The sequence below is a fragment of the Carettochelys insculpta genome, chromosome 2 (assembly GCF_033958435.1).
Source record: "Carettochelys insculpta isolate YL-2023 chromosome 2, ASM3395843v1, whole genome shotgun sequence".
Taxonomy (NCBI): domain Eukaryota; kingdom Metazoa; phylum Chordata; order Testudines; family Carettochelyidae; genus Carettochelys; species Carettochelys insculpta.
Genome location: NC_134138.1, coordinates 32,751,077 through 32,764,488, shown reverse-complemented (window position 1 = coordinate 32,764,488; position 13,412 = coordinate 32,751,077).

Genomic DNA, 13,412 nt, shown 5'->3' with positions numbered 1-13,412 from the left:
TCTATAGGTCTTGTCCTTGTGTTATGTTCAGGATAGTCAAAGCCAAAGCAGATTGTGAAGAACTTCCAAAAGATCTCAGCAAACTGAGTGATTGGGCAGCAAAATGGCAAATGAAATTTAATGTGGGTAAGTGTAAGGTAATGCACATTGAGAAAAATAACCCCAATTATACATACAATGTGATGGGGGCAAATTTAGATACAACAGATCAGGAAAGGGATCTTGGAATTATAGTGGATAGTTCTCTGAAAACATCCACAAAGTTTGCAGCGGCAGTCAGTAAAGCAAATAGGATGTTAGGAATTATTAAAAAAGGGATTGAAAATAAGACGAAGAATATCTTACTTCCCCTATATAAAACTATGGTACGGCCCACATCTTGAGTACTGCATGCAGATGTGGTCTCCTCACCTCAAAAAAGATATACTGGCATTAGAAAAAGTTCAGAAAAGGGCAACTAAAATGATTAAGGGTTTGGAAAGGGTCCCATATGAGGAGAGGCTAGAGAGACTGGGACTTTTCAGTCTAGAAAAGAGGAGATTGAGGGGCGATATGATAGAGGTATATAAAATCATGAATGGTGTGGAGAAAGTGAATACAGAAAAGTTATTTACTTGTTCCCATAATATAAGAACTAGAGAACACCAAATGAAATTAATAGGTAGCAGGTTCAAAACTAATAAAAGAAAATTTTTCTTCACACAGCACACAGTCAACCTTTGGAACTCCTTGCCAGAGGAAGCTGTGAAGGCCAGCACTCTCAGGCCGCATCTACACATGCACGCTACTTCAAAGTAGCGGTGCCAACTTCGCAATAGCGCCCGTCATGGCTACATGTGTTGGGCTCTATTTCGAAGTTGAAATCGATGTTAGGCAGCGAGACGTCGAAGTCGCTAACCCCATGAGGGGATGGGAATAGTGCCCTACTTCGAAGTTGAACGTCAAAGTAGGGCACGTGTAGCCGATCCGCGTCCCGCAACATCGAAATAGTGAGGTCCGCCATGGCGGCTATCAGCTGAGGGGTTGAGAGATGCTCTCTCTCCAGCCCCTGCGGGGCTCCATGGTCACCATGTGCAGCAGCCCTTAGTCCAGGGCTTCTGGCTGCTGCTGCGGCAGCTGGGCATCCATGCTGCATGCACAGGGTCTGCAACCAGTTGTCGGCTCTGTGGATCTTGTGCTGTTTAGTGAAAGTGTGTCTGGGAGCGGCCCTTTAAGGGAGCAGCTTGCTGTTGAGTCCGCCCTGTGACCCTGTCTGCAGCTGTTCCTGGCACCCTTATTTCGATGTGTGCTACTTTGGCGTGTAGACGTTCCCTCGCAGCGCCTATTTCAATGTGGTGCTGCCCAACGTTGAAGTTGAACGTGGACGTTGTCAGCCCTGGAGAACGTGTAGATGTTATTCATTGAAATAGACTATTTCGATGTAGCGTGCATGTGTAGATGTAGCATAACAGAGTTTAAAAAAATCTTGATAAATTTTTGGAGGTTAGGTCCATAAATGGCTATTAGCCAAGGGTAAAGTATGGTGCCCCTAGCCTTTAGTCAAAGGCTGGAGACAGATGGCAGGAGACAAATCGCTTGATCATTGTCTTCGGTTCACCTCCTCTGGGGCACCTGGCACTGGCCACTGTCAGCAGACAGGATACTGGGCTGGATGGACCTTTGGTCTGACCCAGTATGGCCGTCCTTATGTTCTTATGTCCTAAGCTCTTGTACATGGCTGTGTGAGTCTGTTTATATAGCCCCTACCAAATCTTTGTCGTGTATTTGGTATCTTCCCATTCTACAAACTCCTACCCCTCTCAGACAGGTAAGGGAAAGCTTTTTTCTTCTGGATAGGAACCACATTTTGTACCAAGCATTTTCCACATAAATAGTGGACGCTAAATTCTAACAATCCAGCATGTACAGCTGGTTTTGTAGAGACATGGGGGATCTCATGCTGCAGCAATTTTCATAATGACAATTTCATAATGACCTCAAAACATCAACCAGAATTTGCAATTGTACAGACTGATTTCCCACATTATTGCCCAGGGATATATTTGTATGTGTATCTATGGGTGTGTCTACACTAGCCGGCTACTTCAAAGTAGCCGGCACAAAGTTGAAATAGCACATGTTGCGTCTACATGTGCCTTGTGCTATTTCGACATTAGGCAGTTAGACGTTGAAATCGCTATTCCTATCCGAAGATGGGAATAGTGCCCTACTTCGATGTTGAACGTCGAAGTAGGGCATGTGTAGACGATCCGCATCTTCCTACTTCAAAATAGCGGGGTCCTACATGGCAGCCATCACCTGAGGGGTTGAGAGACACTCTGTCCAGCCCCTGCAGGGCTCTATGGTCACCACATGCAGCAGCACATAGCCCAGGGCTTCTGGCTGCTGCTGCTGCAGCTGGGGGTCCGTGCTGCATGCACAGGGTCTGCAACCAGCTGTCAGCTCTGTGGATCTTGTGCTGTGCAGGGCAAGTGTGTCTGGGAGGGGCCCTTTAAGGGAGCGGCTTGGGGCTTTGCTGGCCCCTTATTTCAACAGGAAGCGCTTGTGTGTGTGGATGCTCCACATTTCCTTCCGGGGCAGCTCCTTTCAATGTTCCCAGTCGCTACTGCAATGTTGAACGTCAATGGCACCAGCGCTAGAGGAAGTGTAGATGATATGCGTCGAAGTAGCCTATTTCAATGTCCTTACTTCAAAATAGGCTACTTCGATTTAGTGTGCTAGTGTAGACGTAGCCTATGTGTCCAGATTACATATAGGAGACAGTTTGGGTACATCTATATTAGAGAATTTTGTTGACAAAACTAGCAATTTTGTTAAAAAAAAGCACAAAGCATCCACACTACAAATGTGTTCTGTCAACAGTAAATCGGCAGAATGTAGCTTTTTTGTCGACAAATTTCTGCCATTCTCTCATGAGGCAGAATGCCTTTCTCACAGAATGTCAACAGAAATCAAGTGTGGATGCTCTGGGGAGCCTTCTGTTGATAGATAAGACCTCCATGGAACTGGCCAGCTGTCCTGGGGGTGGGGGGTTCCTATCTACATCCTGGGGAGGGAGGGGTCCAGCTCTATAGTTCCTGCCTCTGGCCTTTCTTAAAGCTGCAGAAAGCCCCAGAAACCCCATGGCAGGAAGCTCAGGTCATGGTAGCAGCACAGCAGCATTCTGCTTTGGGCCGCACTCCGCAGCCACTTCCCAGAGCACAATGGGACCTCATGGCTGAAAGCCAGCAGCCTTGCAGTCCCCTGGGGCCCTCCAGGGAGCTGACAAAGGGATCCCAGGAGCCTCCCAGTGCACAAAACTCCAGGTCCTGTCCTGGACTGGGCCCAATTTCCAGAACATCCTCAGCCTTTTGGGACCTCAGCCAAGAGAAGGAATGCCCCTGCATACACCTGCCTGGCCACCGCCCTGGTGGCATGTGGCCAACCAGCCTGGAGAATGGAGCAAGTCCAGGTGAAAGCTAAGGAGATGAGGCAGGGGTATCCCTGGGCCCATGACACTGCCAGGAGGTCAGGGGCAGGACCCACAACATGCCCCTACTATCATGAGCTCCACAGCGTCTTAAGTGGTGAGGACTCCTGTGCCCACAACAGCCACCATCAACATGTCTAAGGAGCCACCCCATTCCACTCTACCCACCACTGGATCCACAGCAGGAGGAGGAGCAGCAGCCTGGGAATCAGCTGGACCCAAACCCAGACCCAGACCCAGACCTGGAAGGAGACACAGGGTACGAGGCCAGTGAGGGCACACTAGTAATTGTCCTGGACCTGGGCTTCTTGAGCCAGGCCATGACCAGGGCATCCCTAGACTTCTGGCAAGTAACCCATGAATCACATGCCCCAGGGAATGTGAGTGGGGCATCAGCTTCTGCCATGGCTGGAAACAGGCCAGCCACATGGGTGACAGCCTGACCACAGACTCACCGAGAAGTGTGGCTCCCAGCATGCGGGAATGCCTGCAGGTGACAATCAGCACCTGTTCCCATAGAATTGCACTGAGCAGGACATGTGGGGGGCTTGAGGGAGGACTAAGCTGTGCCTGGCTCACCCACCACCCATTCAGGGACACTTCTTGGTTGGACACCTCCCCCTGGCCTCTAGCCAATCAACTGGGGTGAGGCACAGCCGTCAGCCCAGTCCCTGGGGCACCATGGGTTTCCCATGCAGCAAGGCCCACCATGGAGAGCACACATGCCTCTGATCCTGGGACATTCATTCCTTGGCCAGCAGGGTGGTGGGTGCTGTGCACATTAGGTGTGGGGCAGGGCCTTAGGGGCTACATTGCACAAATGACTCACCTTCTCTCTGCCTTCTCTTCCTTACAGCTGTACCATCCACGGGCTGGGCCAGCCCTGCCTCCCCGCCAGAGCCAACCAGCCCCATCCCGGCACCAGAGTAAGCCAGCCTGGAACAGGGACCAGAGAGAGTCAGCACTCCACCATCATGGATCTGAGCCTATGACCAGAGGTTCCATCACTGGCCGGAAGAGGACCTCCTGTGTTCCCATCACTGCTGCCCTCTGGAGACTAATGGACCTCCTGGAGCATCAGCTGCAAGATGACCAAGAGTGGCAGGCACAGGAGCTGAAGTGGCACGTGTGGGCCTGAAACCAACTGATGGCCTGCTCCAATGCTGCAACCAACATCTGGCAGGCCCTGTTGGCCCAGGCAACTATGGCTGCTGTCCCTGTTCCCTTTACTGCCCCTGCTCCCTCCTCTACTGCTGCCCCCATCCCTGCCCCCCATCCCCAACGCCTTGCCTCCAGGCATGCTGCAGCTAATGCAGTGGTCCATGGCCATGGCAAGTGTCCCTGCTCCCCAAGCCCCCTGGCTGTGTTTGCTCTTCCATCATGCCCACCTTCCCTGTTGCCCTAGCCATGCCACTCCCCACCATGCCCACCCTCCCAACTCCCCAGACACCCGCCTCCTCTCCCTGCTGAACCAGACCCCACCACAGCCACTCAACCTCTGTACCTCTGTGTTTCCCTTGGCCCCAACCCAGCCCCAACAGGCACCCCAAAGCTGTGGCAGGAGGGGATCCCAAGGCTGAGTCTGCTAAGGGTCCTGCTCCCCCATCGGCCAATGGCCCTGCCCACCTCCTCCTTGGACTGAGGCCCTCCCATTCCCTGGCCCAAGCCCCACTATGCTGTATACAGTTATATCTTCTTGTACATTGTAAATAGTTTTTTGCACCATGTTTATTTTCAACACATTTATATTTGAAAGTAAACAAATTATTTGAACACTACCCCCACATCCCTCTTTATTAGAGAGCTGCTGGGAAGGAGTGAGGGGGTGAAGGGAGGGGTTGTGGTGGGGTCCGAGTAGGGCTGTGCATCTGAGGCCCTCTCTGTGGAAGCCCTGCAAAGAGTCATTGGGGCTATGGGACTATGGGAGAAACCCTTCCATAGGACCTCATGGATCTGTACCCTAACCCTGTGGGCTTGGCTGACTAGGGCTGTGCCTGGGTGTTCATAGCCATATCCACCTACAATACAGCAACTGGTCTACAGCAGTTAAATAACATAGATTAATTTGCAGGGGTGAAAGTAGATACTGAGATTTACTGGTGCCCTCTGCACTGGTCCCAGTGTCCTTAGCAAGGGGGCTGTGGCTCAGGCCAATGACTGAAGTAGAAGGGGCAGAACTTGAGCAGACTCAAGCATCCAGCCCTTTACGGCTGCCAGTACTGTTGTGGTCAGGATTCCTGAATCTGCAGTGATGGAAGCTGGTAGCCCTAGGGCTTTGGTGGTGATTTGGAGGGCCTGGGGTTCCCTGCCAATTGCTAGGATTCAAGACAGCTGTCCCTTTTTTTCCCTCCTGCATAGACCCTGCCAGTGAGGTCCAGCAGCACTGTCAGTGAAGTGCTTTAATATTGCTGCTCGTTTTGCTGCCAAGCAAAAGGACAGTGAAACATTTCTGAACCCTACAGGCAGGACCATCAAGAGGGGAAGCAAAATAGTCAGCTTTGTGTGGGCCAATCCAATGAAGAGCTCTTACCAGCATGCTGCACTGGCCTATTCCAGCACACTTTCACCTCTGCTACCATGGCTTCTGCATTGCACCCCTGTTAGCTGCTGGCCTGGTGAGATATCATGTATGCCTTCACTTCATCTGAGTCTTTAACTCTAGGACAGACAGTCCCTTCGCAGCGGGCTGCCAGGGTGGCTGATGGATGCCCCAAGGATGCTCACCGGAGTCTTTAGCTGCTAGGACACAAAGTCCCTTCGCAGTGGGCACCCAGGGTGGCTGACGGGTGCCCCAAGAGTCTGCCCCATGGAGGCGACACGACTCAATGCCCGGCTCTCAGTACACCTCACCAGTGACCACGCTAATACAGCCAAGACTGGCTGGGGTTCTTTGTTTGTGTTCGGTTTAATATAGTAACGGGGGGAGTCAGGCTGCAAATTAAACAGTTACTATTTATTAGACAAGAAAACTTAACTCTTATGGTTACAAGGCTATTGCTTCACTTCTTTGGTTACAAGTAACTTACATATAACAAAGTAATTTAGCTTACAGAGTTATTATTGAATGTACACAAAAGAAACACATAGCAGGTATAATTCTCACCCCTGCATTACCCGACTTTGGCATGGCCAGCATCTTTCACTCAATCCCTCGGGAAAAAGAAATACAAGGAGGGCTTCACCTGGGACCTCGGGAGGCAAAGACCTTCCTGATCGGCAGGTATAGGTAATTGGAGCTCAATTAGAGTGGGCTGCCGGACCCTTGGGTCACATACACTCTTCCTTATCTTAAAGATGCCAATTGTGTTGGGTTGTCTTTGTGACAACAGTTCTCACAGAGGGATTACAGAGACTTAATTTACACCTGTGAGGTGAAGATAACTTAGGCATTCTTTTCTTATGGGCGTGAGATTCCTCTCCTGGGATGGTGTGTAGGCATGTTAATTGCTGGTACCAGCCAAGGGCAGCCTGAGGCCCCGGTCATCAGCTAGCCCATTTGTCTTTGTTGTCTAGTTTCTGTCTGTTGTTCAGGGTCATGATGAAGCAGCACATCTATGCCCCCTGAAGCATCAAAGACTGCTCTGTCTCTCTCTCTCTCTCTCTCGTGATCCAAGAGGAAGGAGGGAGGGAGGTTTCTGTCTGGCTACAACCCCCTTTGTCTAGATGGTTATCTGTACTATTCACTAAAGTGGCATTGCTGCAATTGATGGAGAGGGTGTTGATTTATTGGGTCTGGTGAAGACAAGTTAGGCCGATGGCAGAGCATGGTCCCATAGATGTCCGTACTCCACTCCCCTGCAAGTCAAAAGGTGATCCAGTGGGATAACCTCTTTCATCAACATAGTGAGGTATAGACATCACAGTAAGTCAGCCTAAATAATGTTGACTTTAGTTATATAACTTATACAACCAAAGTAGCATAATTTAGGTTGACTTACGGCTTTCAGACCTGCCTGACTGAGGTGTGTTATTAGTATTTCTGAAGAAGTGGATCTTACTCAGAAAGGTCATTACCTAATAAATAAAAGTGTTGGTCTTTAAGGTTCTATGACATGCTTGTTCTCTGTGAAGCTACAGACTAGCACAGCTACCCCGTCAGTAAAATAAGTAGGGCCTGATCCAAAATCCCCTCAAGTTTACAGGAGTGTTTTTATTAACTTCAATGAGCTTTGGGTTAATCTTGAGTTTTCTGATTTATTTTATTCCATTTCTTTTTCTCTGTGATCTCCAGGATCAATAGTCTATCGTGCCTGATGTGGCTTTTTTGCCTACATTTGAACTGAATATGATAGCAACAAGCATAGCATAACTGAGATTGCCTAGGACTGTCCAAATTCTGTCTGTGCACTGGACTGGGATTTTTCATTTCATACATCATTTGCAGCTTGCTGCAGTGATGCCACAAAATTGGTATGTGCCCTTCACTCCCAAAAAAGAAAAAAATAAACATAATAAAAGATACGTGTTGTTGTGAAACTAGAGTGCACAGGGCATGCGTTTTAATAATGAATCAAATAATAGCTAATAAATCCCAAATGTTAATTCTTACAACAGCATAAAAGTGAGGGATTTATTGTCTTAGTAATATATTATAATGAATGTAGAAACCTGCTTACACAACTCTGAATGTGCATGTAAAGTTAGTATGATTAGCTCTAGTTTTCATATTCACAAACATCTGATAAAAAATAAGGACATGATTTTTCAAGCAGTTCTGCATCACGCCAGATATAGGTCTGGGCTGGATTAGGGAATAAAATTGTTAAAATATTTTGTAACAGATTCTTTAGTCTCTTAAACCCCCTTTGTAAAATGTAAGCAGTACAGATTGGCCTCAAAGGCTATGTCTACAGTAGAGTTTTGTCTACAAAACTCGAGGAGCATCTACACACAAGATGCATTTTGTCGACAGAAACTGTCGACCAAAGAGCCATGTAGACATTTCAGGGGCCCTTTTGCCAACAAAGCAGATCAAAAGATGTATCCACTTTTATCTGTAGATGTGATCTGTCACAGAAGTTTTGTCGGAACATCTCTTCTGACAGCAACTTCTGTAGACCAGATGCTTCTAGTGTAGACATAACCAAAGGTGCCTCATGTTAATTACTCCTGAGAAATTGCATGCCTTAATTTTAGTGTTAAAGGCAAGAGGTCAGTGAAGAATCCTCCCTTGGCTGGGAAACTGATCACTGGAATAAGACTGTGGTTCTGAATCCCCTGAATCTTCATCCAGTCTGAACCATGAGATCCTTCCTCTGCATTAAAAAGCTTATTCCATTAGTGGTTCCATTGTAGCCAACCACAGTAGAAGCTAAGTTATCCAGTATTCAGATAACCAGCACATTTCATTAACTGGCATGCCCAGCTGTGGACAGTTGCCACAGAGCTGGTGTCCCAGACAGGCCTGACTACAGCAGGCTGGTATCCCAGCTGAGACTGGCTGTTGTGGGGCCATTGTCCCACTGGTGCAGGGCCAGCTGCCCACTGCCTGAGGGGTGAGGGTAGAGTGGGGCTGGTTGCCCATTGCCCATGTTGAGGGGAGGTGTGGGGGTTGGTTTCTGCTGGCCCCAGCTCTAATAACTGGCATGTTTTATTACCCATCATCCATGGTTCCCTGGATTATTAAGTTTTTACTGTACCCTTGTACCTACTTCTGCTTCTCCTTTCTCCTGCCATCCAGGATCTTAACACCTGAAACATGAAGGTTTTCTGCAGCTTCATTATCACTATGGAATTCATCAATCCAAAATTCAGACTCAGGCTCCAAAGGTTTAATTTCAAGTTATTATGCAAAACATATAAAAATAGACAAAGAGTAAAATTACAGATATATGAAATAACATGAAAAACATACAGGGGAAAAAACTTTGTTTTGATCTGTAAGGCCAAATTGGAAACAGTGGCTAATTCCTCTGTATGTGACTGCTCCAAAGCCCACTGAGGCAATAGGAGTTCTCCTATGTGACTATTAAAGGCAGTGACTATGAGGTGATGTTTCAATGGTATTGCACTCTGTTGAAGGGTTTTGCACAAAATTATTTTTGATATTTGCCAGAGACAGCTGGCATGGATATTTTTATGGATTCATAGAGAAAAAATATATAAATTTCTGTAATCGACTCCAAAAGCTTTTTCAGGGTTTTTTTCATTCTCACAGAACATAACAGAAAAAGATATTCTTGGGGACATTAGTAAGTTTTCCATAAAACTTATCTTTGCAATTTTCATATTGAACACAGCAGCAACCTCTATTGCAGATAAAAGAGGGATGTCAGAAAAAGGACTTAAAAACTGCTTTGTTATTTATTGTTCCCATTCCCATGGAATATAAAATATATTATTATGGATAATTGGCAGTTTTGATTAAGAAAGATTTACATAACAAACATATTATTACTTTTTAAAATAATAATTATCCTCACTGAAGAAAAATAGTCAGTACCACAAGATCCAAAATCTTGTTTGTTAATTTCTCATTCCCATACAGTTTTTAGAATAATTTCATTATTTTATTTTATTCTCTCTCCCTATATGTGAAAGGTTAGTGCCTAGGAGCTCTAATCATAGATTTCGTTCCCATTATGATGGGCACTGTACAAACTCAAGACAAAAATGTTTCTTTCGGCATCTGGTGAGTCATTCTCCTCCTGTCATGGAAAATCAATGACTTATTTGCATGTATTACACCCGGTAATTTACAGTGACTGCATAGCAAAGCTGATGCTCACGCTATTGGTTTCATCATAGAACTTTTTGCAAGCTGCCACAAGATTACCTGATTCCTTGCTGTATTCTTCAGCAGAAAAGAAAGATGATGATAATTTCTAGTGCAACATATCTAGGATACCCATGGACAGAAGCTTCACAGTAGTTAATACAGTGGTTCCCAACCTTTTCAGTAAAGTGGCACCCCAGCTTCAATGAGACAAACAATCACACAGCACACCCACCTTTTGCAGCTGAATTGATTGCTCATCAACGTCACTTTACTCACATTTATTACGGTCACAGTCTTACTTGAGAGGTGTGCAACACAGTTGTGCATACAACAAGCTGAACAAGGATCAAATACATTAATGTTTCAAATCCACCACAGAATACACTGTCTTAGATAGTGAGCGCAGACATGTTTTCAAAATCTGCTCAATGCCCTGCTAGGGGTGTTGAGTAAATGAGTCACCACTGGAAACAGGCTCCCTTCCCCACCAGCCTGTTGGAGTCAGGATGAGGCATTTAAACTGCATCCCAGCTCCAACAGACTCCTCCCTCCCTCCCCCTTGCCACAGCCAGGAGTGGGGGCAGGCTCCCAGCCAGATTGTTCAGGACAGGAAGCAGCATTTCAGCTGCCTCCCGGCATGAAAGGGGTCCTGTGGGGTTGTCAATTTCCCCACACCCCCATGATGGTTCTGCAAAGAGCCTCAGTCAGAGGAAATTGATGAAATTTCATTGCATACTTGGCCAGTTCTCATGGCACACCAGTGTGCTGCAGAACACTGGTTGAAACTTTCGGTTTAATGCATTCCTTGCAACAAATTCCTAACGATATTCATCAGTCTGGTTGCTTGGCCTCAGAAGACTGGTACATGTCAGCCTTACCAATGGCAGTGATGTTAGATAACACTCACTAGGTCATCTTCCAACAAACCTCAGTATGAACCTGTTCCTGTGGAAAGCGTAGCTGAGTTCCCTTCACACCGACTCTCAGTTATGGTCAGTGGAACTCATCTGAGGCCAGGCCTTGCAGATCATTTAAACCTCTGCAGTAAACTAGTGGGAGACCTACCCACCTGCCCTGCACCAAACAAACCCCATTATTGTTAAGACCACTCAGCTGAGATGGGTACCAGGGCTTTGTTAATATAATAGGGAGAGCACTCCAATGGAAACTTTCGTATAAAGCAAGATATAGCTGTCTATTTATGGCAAACAACAAGGAAATGCATAAAACAGATCAGAACACTGTGAGATCCACAGAGTGCTTGCCCAACCATTTATAGCACCTGCGAGCAATGAAAAAAGGTGAATGGTACTGGGTTTTTTGTTTGTTTGTTTGGTTTTTGGACCAAAGGGAATGGGATTTTAAACTTACTGCAGTCAAGATATTCCAATGTTCCTTGGACAAGTACAAATCAAAGATTTGTTTTCTACTAGCCCTGAAATTATTTTCTAGATATTTAAATTCTCTCCTCTACTGTCATTCCTTTGTTCACAATTGTTTTTCATCTTCTTTTTATAAATATGTTCCCTGTCCCTCCCAAATGTTTTCTTCTTTGTATGAATCAGCCTCTTTTCCATTGCCTAAATTTGTCCATCAGGAGATGTTTCAACCACATGCATGGGCCATCACTAACATAACACACATCAGAAATCAAGCCTGGGGACTTCTAGATCTAAAAGCATAAACTTCTACTACCTGAGCTAAGGACCTGCTTCTGTTAGCTTAAAGCTAATAGCAGACTCAAACCTTTTTGAAATCTGGTCATTTTAGAAGACATCCAGACAAACTGTATAAGCGTTGATAAATTTAAGTATTTCTTCAGTACTTTTTATGTCCATATACTCAGGCAAATGTGATGTTATTGGATTGGAACCATAAAGCAGATATTACTCAAGGAAAGGAGAGCAATAACCAAGATTCTTATAAATATTTTATTCAAATTTTTAATTTTCAAAATATCATAGAACTGGAAGGATCATTGAGAGGGCATCAGGTCCAGTACCTGCATTCATGGCATGACCAAGCACCATCTAGATAGGGTGACCATCCATCCCATTTTTACTGGGAGAGTCCCTTATTTAAGCTGTCTCACATACACCCTGACTTTTTTTAAAGAAAATGGGCAAATTGTCCCATATTTCGTGGGGCTCCTCTTCCCCAGTGCCTTTTGCCTTGAAACAGCAGTTTCTGCTGCAGGAAAGTTCCTCTGTGGGGCAGCAGCCCCATTTCCCTGTGCTCTATGGCAGCAGCCACCTCTGCCAGCGAGCTCTGCCACAAGATGGCTGCCTCATTTGCCTGGCACCCCACACCTAGGGGAGGCAGTTCCGGCTGCCAGGGACTCTTGAGACGTGGTGGCTGCTGTGTTACATGGTCCCCAGCTGCTGGGAGGCTGCAAAGCTGCTGTTCTCCTTCCAGAAAGTCACAGAGCCCCTATCCTCTGCTCCCCTTCATTGAGAGACTGCAGAGCCCCACCCCTGGTGCCTCACTGTGGGGTAGCAGCCCCCCATCCGTGGAGGCTGGTGTTCCATATTTGCCCTAGGGCAATGTGGTCACCCTACATCTAAACCCTCCCTGACAGATGTCTGTCTAAACTGTTCTTAAAAATCTCCAGTGATGCAGATTCCACAACTTGTATAGGAAATGTAGTCCTAATTTTCTGGTCATGTCTGCGTAACCATTAAGTGTTGGAAAAATGGCTGTGCCTTTTTGAGCATTTAGATGATAAAAAGATCTACTATAATTTGCTAGCCTTTCTTACCACCAACTTAGGTTTTTAAGGCCTACTAAGATGTTGGCTTTGCACTTGTTTTTAAACAAGTCCTCAATCATCACCCTTACTAATGTACATGAACAAAGCAAAAGCATTAATTCTAGAGACAGAAAAGTTCAGTAAGGTTATCCCTCAGCTAACATGGGTTTATTCCTTATGTACATTTCTAGAGAGATTTACAAAGCTGCTCAACAGTTCTGGACACCTGACTTCCATTAAAATTAATGGAAATTGGGCACACAGATCCCACAGGCCTTGTTGAAAATTTCATCCCTAGTGATTAATTTAAAGTAGATCTACCTTGCCCAAATCCTGGCACTTCCCCTAGCAACCATTTCATAGCCTAGCAGCTATTAATGTCAGCAAATATTCCAGATATTCAGCCTACATCTTCCTTTTCTTAATTTACCTAATTTTTTCTGAGCGCAGCACATCAGTTTCTATAAATCCCTAAA